This window comes from Patella vulgata, chromosome 3 (genome assembly GCF_932274485.2).
Source record: "Patella vulgata chromosome 3, xgPatVulg1.2, whole genome shotgun sequence".
In the NCBI taxonomy this organism is placed as follows: Eukaryota; Metazoa; Mollusca; class Gastropoda; family Patellidae; genus Patella; species Patella vulgata.
Window position 1 is genome coordinate 33,203,015 of NC_065881.2, and position 17,294 is coordinate 33,220,308.

Genomic DNA, 17,294 nt, shown 5'->3' on the forward strand with positions numbered 1-17,294 from the left:
TAGATTCTTGGATATAAGCTTGACAGAATCTTAAGAAAGAAATTGCCCTGTAAACAACTTCGTCGGCACGAAAAACGTCAAAGTCGAAATTCGAAATTTTGAAATTTTGAAATACCAAAAATTCGTGCCTGATTCGGGATATCTAGAAATGTAATAATTTCGGTAATAGAAGACGGATTCCCTAAGCCACGACCTATTGTGTGTGTTTTCAAGCCCATTAATGTGGATTTTTCAGCATTTTTCATTTTCAATTCAAAATGGCGTCCATCATTTGCCAGAAATCAAAAATCTAAGCCCTACATTTTATCGGCTTTCCTCAAAAAAGCCTTAAAGACATTTCACATTTGAAGATGATGGCACTTCAGGACTGACCTACAAACTTCATTTTTTTGTGTACGAATCAATAGTGTCGTAGCTAGTACAGAATAAATAATTTAAGGTAACCTGACCTATATTTCGTCAATTTTTTGAAAAATTTGATCCTTTATTTCTCCAAGGGAAGATAAGTTAGAAAATTTTTAATTACATCTTTTCACGTCGCATCAGTAAGATCCACCTACATTTCAAAATTCAACAAAATCGTGCAAATATTAAAGAAGTTGTCAAGTTGGTCTCAACTTCCGGTTCGAAATCACAGCGACGAATTTTCGAAATTCGAAAATCTGAAAATGCAAATGGATGTTGACTTTCAAATACATATTTTCGAAACGCTTTACAAATCCGAAATCACCAAATGTTAATGACGAAAGAATTAACCTACATATCTGTAACTTTGGTAATATTTGACCTATTTTACATATTCATATTTCGTTGGGTACTTTGAAACATTTACTTTAAATCTGCTATTTTCGAACTTCAAAAATTACGACATAAGACCTATTCAATATGTTATATTCGAACAGTTTCTGACATTTTTATGGTTTCATGTTTGCACAATTTTGTCCATAGCATGGTTTTGATTTTGTCTGATATATGGAAACACCTGATGCCCCAGCCAGGTGACTTTAGTCTAGCTCTTTGAACTATAGAAATATTTTTCAAGTTTGGAAATAAAATAATGAAATGATACGCATAAATATCAGCATTTTACAGCGCCGTTTCGCCTTCTTAGTGGTACAGAACGGGGGCCCTGACAAGAATACCTGTCTAATCGTTCAGATGGGTCGATCAACTGAGGACCAGTCTATAAATTGGTGTCCACGTTAAAGATCACTTGGCAGTTGGAATTCGCTATAAGAGTAGGCCATAGTGCCGCTGCCCGGGCAAAATTTCCCTCATAGCTTTCTGCATAGCGTATGTCTGCCTTAATTAGCCCAGTAGAAACAGAACAGCAGGACGTTAAAGCCTATTTCATTTCTTGTTAATAACCGTGCAATTTAGGGTTGTATAATTTTCCAAATGATCATTCCACGACACAAGGGGATCACGGTGGCTAAGTGGGTAAGACGCTGGCCCGCTAGCCTGGAGGTCGAGTTTTCGATCCCTGAATTGGCCGAGAAAGTTCATCCAGATTTCCCCGCTTGGTTCCCCCTTGTCAGTGATGCAGAACGGAGGGCCTGACAAGGACAGCTGTCTAGTCGTTCGGATCGGACGAAAAACCGAGGTCCCGTGTATACATTGACGTGCACGTAAAAGATCCTTTGACAGTTGGAATTCAATATAAGGGTAGGCCGTAGTGCCGCTGTCAGGGCAAAATTTCCTTCATAGCACACTGTATGGCGTATGCCCGTCTTCATTAGCCCAGTTCGGAGCAGAACAGTAGGACGTTAAAGCCCATTTCATTTGATTTCATTTCATTTCCACGACACAATTTACTTGTTCGACATTTTCCTGCCATTTTTGAGTTATTTTCATTTCATTTTCTCATCTGTCGCGTTTTTCAACATCGAGAGATCCGTAATTTAAATATAAGTCTTTGTTATTTCCCTTTATATTCCAGATTTTTTTGCCCGGGTGCACTGTTACTCAATATATATACTTATATAACTTCGAGTTTTGATCGATTTTAATAATTCCTTTTCCTTGTTGAGATTCTTTATATAACCCATGACATGTGACAGGAACTGACCGTGAATATGAAAGCTTTAATATCTGCCTAGCAGATCTAGTTATTATCATTATTATTATTTTCCGTGGGAGCCTATTTCTCCATGATCGAAAACAGATATCGATCTGGAACCAAATTTTCTATCTGGAAACTATGTGGTGGCTACTTGATAAACTATTTTTGAAACTTCTGCGCAGAACGGAAGTGACCGAACTTTGTACTTTGTGCCGGAATTGAAAATCGGCAATAGTTTCGTCAATTCTTGACCTATTTTCAAACAAATGATATTTTCGGAAACCCCGAATCTTTTCAGAGATAATGGCTATCTCGAATTTTTCATTTTCGAATATTCGTCTATGACTTCTATCGTTCGAAAATTGAAAACATGTTGTTTATGAGACAATTTTTGTTTTTTTTCAAAATTGTCAAATTTGACCTACATATTTGGATACCTGAAATCCATCCGATTCCAGTAATATAAGTTTTATTCCGAATTATTCGAATTTTCTGCTCATTTTCCAACCCTTATATTTTTTTGAAAGCCTCAATCGATGTTTCTGAAACTCCTGGATCGTAAAGACATTTTGTCAGACCGTTGGATAAAGCAATTTCAACTACGATCCGTAAACCGGATGTAGTCGAATTAATGCACGATTTCTCCGTCCAATATCTACGGATTAAACAAATTAATGTATCGTTGGGTGGCACGATGATTGGACTGTGGTATGATACCCAATTCATACGGATACTATGACCAGGCAGCAAAATATGGCACGCTGAAAATCAAGTATTTTCTGATTTAGAGCGTTTTTGGACACCTTTATTTCAAAAAACTAAACCTACAATTTTTTTTAACTTTCTCTATCGAGAGGCCATTTGACAGTGTTGTGCATGAAGCTATTCAATAAGACTTTGAAATGTCTGGAATAGGATAAAAAGGGACTGAAAATCGAAAAAAGTCGAAAAATCGTGAAATTGTGGAAAATGCACTATTACTTTATTGCTTAAACAGATATTTACAAAAAGGTCACACATTCAGATAGCTGACCTAATTACAATTCTAACGATTTATAATATGTATTGAGTTATTGAAATTTAATTTTCGATATTTTGACTTTTTTACATTTATGGCACTTTTGAACATAGGATTTATCTGATCAGATAATGTAATATATCATTACAGGACCCTGCGGCTATTTAATTGCCCAAACCGGATATTAAAACAATCCCGACAATAATCTCCATACTGGAAGTGTAGAAATATTGGCGCTCTTGGGAAAAACTTTATTTCTCTGTCAGATGTTAGCGGACCATAAGAACTAAAGTGTCGTTGGATAGCCCCATCAAAGAAGTATCATATGACATCTGAATGATACGATTTGATTGGTTAGAAAATAAATTATGGTACGCCAAATTTCTAGTATTTTCCGTTTTGGAGCCTTTTGAGACGCCTTTTTCTCGAAAACGACACCTAGGATGGTCTATGGCGTGAATACAAAAATAAAAGCATCTAAATAATAATAGTGGTCCAAAAAAGTCACAATCTCTGAAAAAAGTAGAAAAATCATTAATTTACTGAAAATGCTCTTCTATTTTTCTTTGTTTTGAAAACATCTCAATGGATGTTTCTGAAACTTCTGGTACAGAAAGTTAGGTATCCAAACAACTTGTTAAAACTACCCCGACAATGATCAAAAAACCACGTAAAAAGTAAAAAAAAAAAATGGTGATCTTGCAAAAAAGGTAATTACTATGCAGATTTCACCGAACCAAAACAACTAAAGTCTCATTGGATAGCCCGAATAATGGACGATCTTATGACGTCCAAATTGTACAAATTCGCTGGTTAGGCAATATATTATGGGACGCTGAATATCTAGCATTTTCCTTTTGGAGCCTATTCAGATGCTTTTATCTCGAAAACTACTCTTATTTGATTTCTTAAACTTCTGTTACACAGAGTCCTAACGGTGGTCTAGGGTGTGAATCCAAATTTAAAAGCCTCAATATAGTATAAGTGGTCCAAAAATGGCCACAATCTTTGAAAAAAGTCGAAAAATCGTTATATTTCTGGAGATGCTTCTAATAGTATAAGGGAGGTAACTAGTCCTAACCAAGATTGGTCAGAATACCAATTATTTGCTCAATATCGTTAAATATCTGATAACGGTCTTCTAATTTTCCTTTTTTTTAAAAACTGTCCAATAGATCTTTCTGAAACTTTTGGTACAGGAAGTTAAGTTACTATACCACTTGTTAAATCTCTCTGTAAACATTAAGTAGTCGAAAATACATCCGATATTTTGAGAAAAAAAACAGTAAAAAATTGGTACTCTTTGGAAAATCGCGATTTCTCCGTCGGGTGTCACTGAATCAAAACAACTAAAGTATCGTTTGGTAGCTCGATGGATCGGCTATTGTATAACACTCTTCCTGTCTGATTCCTGAAAGCCGGTTCAGTGCTGCTTGCAGGTCTAGTTATTATTAATTTTCCCCAGGAAGCCTATTTCTCAGTGCCTGTAACCTAATTTTCTATTGGGAAACCATGTGGTGGCTACTTGATCGACTACTTTTGAAACTTCTGCGCAGACCGGAAGGGGTCGAATATGGTATTGTGCCGAAAAATCAGAAACTGGCCGTAGTTTTGTCAATTATTTCCCTATTATTTCCAATCTTTTCTGGAACGGTAGCAGTTGAATATTTCCAAATTTCGTAACTTTGTCGTTGACTTATATCGTTCGTAAATTGCAAACATGTCGTTTACGAGAAAATTTCAAAATATTCATATTTGGCCTTCATTTTTGGATACCTGAAGTCAATCCGATTCCAGTAATATAAGTTTCATTCAGAGTTATCGCACTTTTTTTCGATTTTTTTTCGAATTTTTTGCCCATTTTCTATCCTACTTTTTTTCTTTTTACGACCAAATCGATGTTTCTGAAACTTCTGGAACATGAAGTTATATGACCATAGCAAGGGATAAAGAAATTTCAACAATGATCCGTAGACCGGAAGAAGTCGAAATAATGACCGATATGTTGAAAAGAACGCAAAAAATGGGTATTTTTGGAAAAAAAAACGCGATTTCTCCGTCCGATATCACCGGATTTGAGTGGCCCGAGGAATGGACTATCGTGGGATACCCAATGCATGCGGATACTATTTTATTATTTAAACAGATTTTTACATTCAGATAGCTGACCTAATTACGATTCTAACGATGTATAATATCTATTTGAGTTATTGAAATTTAATTTTCGATATTTTGACAGTTTTGCATTTTTGACACTTTTGAACATAGGATTTCTCTAGGGCATTTTATCTGATCAGATAATGTAATATATATTTACAGAGCCCTGTGACTATTTAATTGCCCAAACCGGTTATTAAAACTAACCCGATAATAATCTCCATACCGGAAGTATTCAAAAAATGAAAAAAAAGGTTAAAAACATTGGTGCTCTTGCGAAAAACTTGATTTTTCCGTCAGATGTTAGCGGACCAAAAGAACTAAAGTGTCATTGAATAGCCCCATCACATAACATCTGAATGATACGATTTCGATGGTTAGAAAATAAATTATGGTACGCCGAAAATCTAGTATTTTCCAGTTTGGTGTTTTTTGAGACGTCTTTTTCTCGAAAACGACACCTACAATTTTTCTTAAACTTTTTTACTCAGGGTCCTTTCGGTGGTCTATAGCGTGAATCCAAAAATAGAATCATTGAAATAATATAAGTCGTCCAAAAAGAGTCTCAATCTTTGAAAAAAATTGAAAAATCCTTCTATTTTTCTTTGTTTTGAGAACAGCTTAATGTATGTTTCTGAAACTTCTTTTACAGAAAGTTAAGTATCAAAACAATTTGTTAAAACTATCCCGAAAATGATCCACAAACCGAAAAAATATTCGATATTGTGAAAAAAGTGATTACTACGCCAGATTTCACCGAATCAAAACAACTAAAGTCTCATTGGATAGTCCGAATAATGGACGATCTTATGGCATCCAAATGATACAAATTCGCTGGTTAGGCAATATATTATTATGTTACGCTGAAAATCTAGTATTTTGCTTTTTGGAGCCTATTCAGACGCTTTTATCTGTCACTGAGAGTCCTAACGGTGGTCTAGGGTGTGAATCCAAATTGAAATGCCTCAATATGATATAAAGGTTCCGAAAAGGGCCCTAATCTTTGAAAAAAAGTCGAAAAATCGTTTTGTTACTAAAAAAAAACTTCTAATGGTTTAAGGAAGGTAAATATCGTTAAATATCTGATAATGGTCCTCTAATTTTCCTTTCTTTTAAAAACTGTCCAATGGATCTTTCTGAAACTTCTGGTACAGGAAGTTAAGTTCCCATACCACTTGTTGAACCTTTCCCGACAATGATCTGTAAACCGGAAGTAGTCGAAAAAATATCCGATATTTTGAGAAAAAAAATATTAAAAAATTGGTAGCTCGATAAACGGGCTATTGTATGACCCTCTACCTGTGAGATTCCTGAAAGCCGGTTCATTGCCGGGAGCCTATTTCTCAGTGCCTGTAATAGATATCGATTTGGGACCTAATGTTCTTTTGGGAAATCATGTGGGGATTACTCCTTAAATTATATTTAAAACTTCTGCGCAGACCGGAAGTAGTCAAATTTTGAATGGTGGCCAGAAAATAAGAATCGGCAATTCTTTACCTATTTTCAAACAAATGACATTTTTGGGAACCCCTAAATGTTTTCTGACACAATGGTTAGCTCACATTTTTCAATTTTGAATATTCGTTCATATCTTCTATCGTTTGAAAATTGAAAACACATTGTTTTCGAGACAATTTTTGTTATTTTTCAAAATTTTCAAATTTGACCTATATTTTTTGATACCTGAAGTCCACTCGATTTTCAATAATATAAGTTACATTCAGAGGTATCACCCTTTACTTTTCGAAGTTTTTCGAATTTTCCTCCCATTCTCTAACCCTTATATATTTTGAAAGCCTCAGTCGATGTTTCTGAAACTTCTGGATCATGAAGCCATACTCTAACACCACCTGTTAAAGTTATCCCGACAAGGATCCGTAAACCGGAAGTAGTCGAAAAATTGTCAGATATTTTGCAAAAAAACCCCCACAAAAATGGATGTTTTGGGGAAAAACGCGATTCCTCACCAGAAATATAGGTAAAGTGCGTAAATTTGTAACAGTAGAGGCCACTAAGTCACTTGTTAATTCTTTGGTCACTTCTCGATTAGATAACTTTAATTGACTTTTAGTTGGTTTACCTGTAAAGTTTATAGATAAATAGCAAAAAGTACAGAATACTGCAGCTAGACTTGTTATCATAAATGCGACCACATAACTCCTGTTTTATATATATTGCAATGGTTACCTGTTCAAAATCGAATTGATTTTAAGATTTTATTACTTGCATTTAAATGTTTAAATAATTTAGCTCCTGTTACATCTCAGATCTTTTAGAACTTTATCCACCTGGCCGAACATTACGTACATCAGATAGACAACTGTTTAACTAGTCTCTTATGGCCAGCGCTCTTTTAGTTATCAAGCACCTGTTTGTGGAATAATCTACCATTTAGTTTAAGATGTTGTACATCTCAATATTCTTTTAAAAAACAACTTAAAACACATTTATTAAATCAGGCTTTTAACTGACTCTGTACACAATCCTTAACATGTCCATAATCTTGTTGTTTATTTATGATTACATTGTCACTTTGCAAATTGCTCGTGGACATGTTATATGAAAGGGAACACAGTAAATATGCTGTAATAATAATAATAATAATAATAATAATATCAACGGATGAAACAAATTAAGGTATGGTTGGATCGACCGGTGCTTGGACTAGTGTATGATATCCTATTCATACAGATACGATGATCAGGCTTCTTACTCAGAGTCCTTTCGGGGGTCTAGAGTGTGAATTCAAAAAAAGAAGCATTGAAATAACATAAGTGGTTAAAAAAGGGCCCAAACTTTGAAAAAATTGATAAAATCGTTAAATTACTGAAAATGCTCTTCTATTTTTTTATTTTTTTGAAAACAGGTAAAACTACCCCGACAATGATCCAAAAACCGGAAATAGTCGAAAAACTATCCAATATTATTAAATAAAAAACGTAATTGTTAACTTTCAAAACAGATATTTTATTCAAATGACCCCTAAAGTATGATATTTAATTCCATATAGATACGATCATATAGATATCACAATTTTTTTTTTACTTGTTCAGTTGTTGGGAAATAGACGATTTTTTGGTTCATAAAATTGTTAATTATTATTTGATTTTTATAAAAGTTTCACCATTTGATGCCTTATGTCATTTGTCATTTGTGATTTGATAACTAATTCCATTTGTGATTTTATAAAAACAATTTTAAAAATTTATTTTTACCGAAAGTGACAACATTTCGACAAAAACTGTATTTTTAGCCTCCAAACAAATATTTTCTTCAAATGAGTGTTATTCAATATTCCTTTAAAATTATGATATTCAATTTCATCTAACATATAGAATGATTTTATACGATGCTATAGATACCAAAGAATTGCTTCTTTCTTCTTCCGTTACAGAGAAATAACCAATATTGTCAAGGGCACTTTTAAAGGTTTAGCCGTTGGTTAGTAACCAATTTTGTCAGGATCACTATTTTGACATATGTAACACATGCTAATAAATGTATAAATGGAATTGATATAGCTGGATTTGGTTGACTCTGCTTCCGTTTTATAACAGGTGTGCAATGCTTATGTGGAAATCTGGTTCATTGGTACGTGGTAACGTGGCACAGGTGAAACCCGTCATTACTGCGTCGCAGTTCCAGTTGTTATTCATTTGATGTATTGGAGTAAATAAACGAGGTGAGTTAAAGTAAAACGCCATACCTTATGTATGTTACAAGTCTCAACTATAATCTATATTACCCTATATGCCCGCTTAAATAAATATTATTATTGCGTGTCGGATAAATTCTACGCAATTTTCGATACTTTATAAATACAGCTCTGGTAGTTTGTAGGATGTTCTCAATGAGTTTTGAAAAAATATAACTGGAAGAGGCTATATACATGTTTGTCAGAACCTCAAGTGGCCTTAGTTTGAGGTTTATTTGTCGCTCGTTAAAAAAGTTTCAACTTGCGGTGTTTTAACTATTAACTATTTAACACAGATGCAGCCTAAACGTCTTCAGATTGGTTACGAGTCGTGCATACACAAAATTGCCTTTAGTGCAATTAATTCATCTAAAACTCGAATAAAGTATTTTAGATCAGTGCTTGAACTTTCAATAATCATATTAGTTTAAGGTTATTTTGAATATGATATTATATAAAATTATTACTTATAAATTCTTGTTGAAAGTTATAAATCCCCTTTTAACAAAGAATTCTCCACTCTTACTTGTTTGTTTTTATGCCGGTCATTTGCTTTGTACAAGTATGGAAAATAATACTAAAGAGTATTTATATATACAAAAAAACAATTACTGGTTTATTATACATATGTTTTTATATCTTTTTCAAGCCGAACAAAAATGAAAGAAAGAAAGAAATAATAATGCTTGCACAATACTTGAAATGCATATGATAATATGTCACGTGAGGACCGTTGTTCGGATTGAATAACGGTTTTATATAGGGGAGTAGCGTGAATGAATGAATGTGTAAGAAGTCAATACTTCCGCCATCAAGCCGATATCTTTCAATTACCCTTATTTATTCAAATCATAACAATTCAAAAATATCCGTTATTTTTATCGATCATGCAATTGGTGGGCTAAAGAAAACATTAAAAATATTGTGCCTTGAAAACGATTTAATGAATTTGATTATATATATTAATTAAATAGTTTACAATGCATGCTTTAACTTTATCTGAATTTAAATACTACATTTGAGTAACCTAGACTGATTAACTAATGGGGTGTAAAAATGATATTCTCCTAATCCCGTTATGCTATATTATAATATAGGTCTTATAACGGTACGTTGACTTTCAATATAACGGTTTTACATCTCAACACATCTTTATCCTATAATATACTAGCATAAGCATGCTATATTGTATAGAATATACCTCATTAAAACTACCTACTAATATACACTATATTTATAGTATAGACATTTTTATCCATTGATATCTATCAATCATTTATTTATACTTATATACAATAGGTTTAACAAGTTTAAACAGGTCTTACCTCTGATCCGATCTATCATCGAACACCTCGTCTCTGTTTAGAATCTCTAAATTATCTCCCTTGTGACCCCTAATGGTATCGAGTTACGTGGCCAAAATACTCCACATTGTGTAGGAGAGAGAGAGAGAGAAAGAGAGAGAGAGAGAGAGCAGATCTCGACCACCACCCCTCCCTCCCCCACTGTTTTATATTACACCTCTACTCTTTGTTTATCTTGTGTTATCAATGTTTTTTCTACATCTACATGATTTCTACACTCGTTGGCATTTACTACAAAATTTTACAGTTTTACTTCAAAAGTTGTAAGAAAAAAAGTTATAATGTTTTGTAAATGACGCTCGAAAATAAAATGGCATTGTGGTTCCGGAATTAAAGTATTAAATTAAATTATAGTATTCTATAGCTAAGTATTACTTATATATTATAATCAGTATAATCAGAATGATAATTTTCTCAGATTTAATTCTGTATAGTGAAGAAATATAAAACAATAACATTATGAGTACCTAACTTTAATCACATTTACAAATGTTTATTTATGCATATTGGGGGGGGGGGGGTATCTTTATTGGGATTAGGATTTAAATTTATATTTGTGACGGTAAATCAATATCATACAAGTAAGGTAAATTTCGGGAAGAGATTTTTCGATAATATCTATAACAGTATAGGATACACGCGGTCTCATTGTCGCCTTACCCGCTTCATTAATAAAATGGAAAGGGTGTACACACTGTGGTATGTTTTCTGCCTTATCTATAATAATTGAAACACGACAAGTATTTAGTAAGACCTCAAAATTACCCCACTTTCTCTTATAGTAACGCGGTGTTTTCATACATAGAAAAGTTTAAACAGTTCCGTATACTTGGCACTACTTCAATCTATTTTCATACTGAATTTCAAAATTTCGTGATGTTCTTTTATAAAAAAAAGAATCACTAGTATGCTTGTGCATGTGCGTTTGTTAAACAATTATACAAGTAAACAGATCAATTGAACTTTATAATGAAAAGGATTCTCAGGTGATATTTTCAAAGCATTTCGAATTGACCGAGACTTATTTGAGACAAGGACAGAAAGTTTCTCGCTAAATAGTTTTAAAATAATATTTTTGGCTTTCTTGCATAAATAACTTAAAATAATATTTTTGACTTTCGTCACCTTGGTTGCGGCTATTAATGTATTTTTTTTTCAAATGAACTATTGATATAATTTGTTTTATTGAAAAGGCAGATATGTTGGACGATTTCCAAGTGAAACATTAATTAGTCTGTTGCGTGTTTGACAGAATATAAGCTAAACGGATGTCTGTACACACGCGCCTTGACGTCAACAGCTGTACCTTTAATATTTAAAAGAAATTGGTCGTTCCGTTCTAATAAAAGCTCACAGTTGATACACGTTGGTGCAATTCTATCCTATACACGCCTAATTGTAGGTATATCGGTGGGTTTGAGGGATGTTTATTTGACCAATCAATGCTGATATCTCGACAATCGATGTACAAAAGAGGATAATTTAGTAGTTCCATGTAACCATGAAGCGCCCTGGAAATCTTGGCACCCCTTTATACTGTCTAATTGTTTGCAATCGTATACTTATAAATTGTTTTGTTTTCCGTATTTTAGTCAGCTAACAGATTAAACCCTAATAACGTCTTGGCGATAAGAACTGTCTGGGTGTTTTTTTGGTTTGGAATTGATTTTTATTTGTATTTTATGATTGACATTTTAGAAACGAAAATCATTTGGGAGACCCGGCATTATAAAAGATATGATAAATATAATAAATATAAATATAAAATTTTGGTGTGGAGTATGAATAATATCCCGTATAATGACGTATAATGTAGAATTAAATTACATTTTTCATACGATGGTGTTTTGGGCTTGATATGTGTAAAAAAAAATGCTTATTAACAAATACTGTCTATTTTTTTTTTAAAAAAAGGAGTACGTGTGGCAGACCTTACTTATCGTGTGTATCATTTAGCAAATGGAATTTGACCGTTCCGTTCTAATAAAATATCACAATCCATTTAAGTTTTCCGTTATATGATTATGTACCGGTATGCTAAACAACCGTTAGATAGTTAAAATACCGTTGGATTTTTTTTGTGTGTTTTTTTTGTGTATTTATTCTTAAAGAAATATGAGTAATCTCTTTGGGAGTGTGTAATATAAGAAGTATATATCATAAACTACATCTTGAAATAAATAATTGAAATCATTATCACGGGACATCAGTATGATAAAAATAATACGATCCATACACCACTGGACAAACAGAATTTAAACACCTCTAATCAAAACATCTTATATTAAAGGAGAAATAACGGATATATATCAGTGAATAAGATAGGTTATATTTTCGTGAAAGGTTCCTAGTGACAAGTAACTATCTGAAACGTCCAAGATAAATATCGTATTTCTTGACATTTTGGCGTTTGATTTGCACACTTACGAACGTCTTATTCGGAGACCAAGCTATATAAGATAGATCTATAATAATATACTAAACAGCAAAAAAAACCTCCAAAAACCGTCAGTACGATTTCAAAATCAGAGAGACACTTTAATCAAATCATTGTAGAAAACGACTTACTAAATGGATCAAAGCAATTTTTTGTGAACAGTATGTTGACACATTAGTGATTAATTCATCACAATTCCAAGACATTACGAGAAGGTTTAGAGTCTGTTCACAGTCTATACATCAGTATCTGGTGTGTCCACCGCGAGTTTCAATAACAGCAGCGCAGCGTCTGTACATGGAGTGGACCAAACGATTGATGAACGCCATTGGCAGCTGGAACCACACTCTCAGAAAAGCCTGGCGCAATCCATCGACTGTGTTTGGTCTCGGCACGACGTTATTAAGTCTCCTCTTAATTCCATCCCAGAGAAAGTCAATCGGGGTTAAGTCCGGAAAAAGGGCTAGCCAGTACATAACGTTGACACCGTAGTGTGGTAGAAAGTCCCGAGTAACTCTGGCGGTGTCGACACGGGCGTTTTCATGCTGGAAAAAGTTGTTTCGATGACCTGCGAAATGTGGTATGACGTGGGGTCTGAGAACTTGATCGATGTAGCGCACTGCTGTGATGCCGCCTACTCTCCCTGGACCAAGATTTTGGAACGCCACAGGACCCACTCTCTGGTTAAGGCCGATTCCACCCCAATCCATTATGCTTGGACCTCACCATGAGTCTCGTTCCATGGCACATTGGTCAGAATAACGCTGGCCACGTCGACGCCATATTCTGGCCCTGCCATCTGCAGTTGATACGCAATACCGACTCTCATCTGTGAACAGAACAGTTCTTCATTGCCTGTGTCTCCAGTTCTGGTGTTTTTAGGCAAACTGTAGACGTTCACGTCGATGGCGAGGGGTGAGGATCGGTCCACGGTAAGGTCTACGGCAATGGATGTTCTCTCTGGTGAGATGTCGGCGCACTGTATCGGTACTGATGGGTCTTCCGTGTGTTCCCACTGTCTCAGATGCCTGTGTGAAGGGATTCGGCACGTGCTGTCGCACAACATGACGGTCTTGTGGTAACCCTTGGTCTACCAGTTCGGGGGCGATCATCCGTCATGTTGGTGGCCCGAAAGCGTCGCTGAAGCCTGTAGATGGTCCGAACATTGACCTGGAAGTGATTGGCAACGGCTTGGGCAGTGTGGCCTGCGTCAAGTCTTTCAAGCGCCTGGTTCCTCTGAGCTGTCGTGAGTCCTGGCATGCTGCTGACGTTGTAGAGTAAATGATTCAACCAGCTATCGGTGAGCATTTTATAGGACTGGTCCCGGTGAACAGCACGTGCAGCATGGGTTACATGAAAATCAGGGAGAACACATTACCATCTCAGAGGTCAGGTTGCGTTTTTGAGAACATTTCCTGGGTTCAATTCTGTGTTTGGGAAGGAGCCTTATTGCCCAGGTAAAGTTGGAGATGTGGTCACAAATATACAATAAAAACAATTGGCAAGTTTTATGCAATGCGTCTATTCAGAGTAACATACCAACCTGGCGTTTCTTGTGTTGCTTAGTATATATAGAGTCAATTCTAATAATAAAATACTAGATGTATGTAGATATATCATGACTAGTGGTGCACGAGGCAGAGGATGCTTACCCTAGCCTGATATCAAATGTTTAAACATTCGTTTTTCCTCAGGTCTACTTATTATATCAGAATTTTGCCCAGTGCGTTATACCAGTTATATCTTGCTTACAAGCTATATTACAATATGGTTTTCATATCATGGCCTTCTATATTACACTTAGGTTTTTAGTTCTTGCTGACGAGACATAATACTTTTCTTTTTAAATATATATAATCCATAATAGACTTCTATTGAATCATCTAAGTTTATCTAATTTTCACCGTGTAGACCAGGAGCCCAGGGGGGGCCAACCTAGCTGAAAAGTGCACCAATTTTTTTCTTATATGGTATCAATGTATGTATATCTGGTATCATCAGAATGTTAGTCTGTCGGGTTTCTGGTGGTGGGTGTGGTATTCCACGCCCTAAATGCCATGACCCCAACTAGGCTAGATTAGCTCAAAAGTGAACCAAATGAAAATCGTACAGCGGTGTACCGTACATCTTCAGGTATTACAAAAACACTCTATGTAATTGCCAGACATTTGTATAGAAGGGTATCGCGGCCAATATTAAATGCTCCGCGACAATGCCGTTTTCATTGATGATATGTAAAATGTACAATGTACAAAATCCTAATACCGATAATGATAAAGTCAAAATACCTCTAAGGCAAGAGTTAAAGGTAAAACGTTAAATGTTTTGTGGGAAAATGCTTTTTTTGACGTGTCTACATTTTACATTTCTCTTATTACATTTTACATTTGCGCTCTGCCACATCCCATTTGTCCTTCGCGCTTTCTGCATATCATCTTTCGCACAGCATCAACTTTCATATGCAAATGTAGGATGGCACGTGACTTATTAACATATACGGAAACCTGGCACACTATAAGCCAAAACAAGGGTATTCACCCCTGACAGAGCTATGCAATTGCCAGACATTTGTAGTGATGGAGTATCCCTGACAAGAGTTATCTAATTTCCAGACCAAAGCTAGGCTAGATTAGCTGAAATCTGTACCACCTAAAACAGCTTTGGAGTTGTTCAGTACCACAACAGGAGTCATGAATGACCACTGCCAGACAGTTTGTGCGGTGGGTTACCCCTAACAGACACGTCCCAAAATGCCACGCCCCCAACTAGGCTAGCTTCGCAGGCACTGTTCCCTTGTTCTAAACAATTAGATTTTTCGCCAGGATGCGTATTGAAGAGGCGATAAGCTGCGATTGCAAGAAATTGATTTTTTGGCAAAAAACATTTTATGAGGCTAAAAGTGCGTTTTTGAAAAATAAAATTGTTCCTACAACCGCAGTTTATGGCCTCTTCCATATGTGCTAGGTATTAGTTATCTACGCATCCTGGCACAATTTTTAATTTTTTGAACCACAGGAACAGTGCCGACTAATCTATCCTAGTTGGGGATCGTGTTATTTTGGGCGTGTCTGTTAGGGGCAACCCACCGCACAAACCTTCTGGCAGTGGTCATTCATGATTCCTGTGGTGGTACTGAACAACTCCAAAGCTGTTTTAGGTGGTACAGATTTCAGAGGCGGATTCAAGGGGGGCGCGCCCCCCACCCCTAATTTTCGACAGTGCCCTTTTTTATTGCTGAAAGTGCCTTTTCTCAGATCCAAATATGGCCGTTCCCAACCCATTGCAGGGATACCAAATGACTCAAACCATCGATTCAAACACACCAGTCTGGTCTAATTAATGCTTCCACTTTCAAACGAATTCTTGTTGTTTAGCTGACGGTGCCCTAATCCTTTAGAGTGACTATAGACAGACATCTTGTGGATTCGGCGGCGTATACACTCATGCCCATCACCGACACGCATGAGTGCAACTTGATGTAGCATTGTTTCATATGTGGACAGTACAAAGTACAAGTTATAATGCCTCGCTCGCCTTGACAATTTTCGAGTCGCATGTTCAACTGACTTTTTTGCTCGATTTTAAGACTCTTTTTCAACGATTTCCGAACGTTTACTTAGACGAAAATATCAGCCAAATAGCTCTTGGAATGGCTACAGATGCAAGGAAATGACGGATAATTTTCTTGCCCCCCCCCCCCCCAAAAAAATAAATATAATCCCCTCTTAGCGGCGTGCCCCGTCCCCGCGGTCAGTGCCCTCATTTTGCGGCGCCCCCCCTTTACAAAATTCCTAGATCCGCCCCTGGATTTGAGCTAATCTAGCCTAGCTTTGGTCTGGAAATTAGATAACACTTGTCAGGGATACTCAATCACTACAAATGTATGGCAATTGCACACACTGTTAGAAATTTTTGTAAAATTACAGTAGTACAAGTAGTTTTTGTACCTTAATTATCGGTATGTTCACCACAATGTAGTAGTTTTACCAAGTCTGGCGTATTTTAACGGAGTTTCGTGTATGTTTACAGAGTTTCGTGTCTTTTTTTACAATAGACGGTGATGAAATCAAAGACACATTCAAAATCAGTAAAAATACATTCTTATATATGTAATATTTCCAAACTGAACTCAAAATAAACAAGCATGCATGTAATTTTACAGATCTTACGTTTATTCACATTATTTTGTAAATTTACTTTTAGGTTAGAAATATAAATAAAATTACAGCAGTTCTCACTATAATAGTTAAAAACTAGATAATGTAAAGGCAATATGCTCGAAATTTCTGTCAAATTGATCCACTCGGAACCGAGATATTAGAGACTGAATGTTAGGCCTAGCCTCGATCATTATTACTTATTAAGTCAGTACGACAAAAAAAAAACATAGTCTTGATTATCTATTTTTGAATTTAATCATTAATGAGCGTTGAGCCCGAGATCGGACTCAAATCCAGTGAAAATCCAACACATAAGATGGCATCCATGAGTTGATTATGGTCTTTTCATGTTAATAAATGTCTAATTCATAGTTTATAGAACATATCAGGCCTAAAGAAAGA

General features: G+C 35.5%; 1 long non-coding RNA gene across 5 annotated transcripts in view; it reads left to right on the forward strand.

Annotated features, from left to right (window-relative positions):
• The window catches only part of LOC126816734 (uncharacterized), a 116,088-nt gene that overhangs the window by 75,054 nt on the left and 23,740 nt on the right, over nucleotides 1-17,294 (forward strand). For all 5 annotated transcript variants that reach the window (XR_007678537.2, XR_008787412.1, XR_008787415.1 and 2 more), the window contains one exon: nucleotides 8,795-8,919. This is a non-coding gene — a long non-coding RNA (uncharacterized LOC126816734). The remainder of the gene's footprint in view (nucleotides 1-8,794; nucleotides 8,920-17,294) is intronic.